The sequence below is a fragment of the Penaeus monodon genome, chromosome 21 (genome assembly GCF_015228065.2).
Source record: "Penaeus monodon isolate SGIC_2016 chromosome 21, NSTDA_Pmon_1, whole genome shotgun sequence".
In the NCBI taxonomy this organism is placed as follows: domain Eukaryota; kingdom Metazoa; phylum Arthropoda; class Malacostraca; order Decapoda; family Penaeidae; genus Penaeus; species Penaeus monodon.
In genome coordinates, this window is record NC_051406.1 from 14,753,239 (window position 1) to 14,753,530 (window position 292).

Sequence of the window (292 nt, forward strand, 5' to 3'; positions counted from 1 at the left end):
CTGTGTGGCCTTCCTTTTATCAGCTCTCCTTTGGCAAAAGTCTTATCACGTCCGCCCTTGCGTTTCTCGTTCGTCTTTGTTGTTCCCTTGAGCATTTTTCTCTCAAGTTCAAATTACAGACACAGTAACTCGAGTAAAGATGAAATGAAACACAATAAGAAGGGAAAGGATAGAATCGTGAAGTTCTGAGCCAAAGTAGTTTCTTCATTAGGCGATAAAAGCGAAATGGAGTTTATCTTCTTACTTTCCGGTTTTATCCTCTGATGGTGTCTAGTCTGTCGAAGCGCCGTAT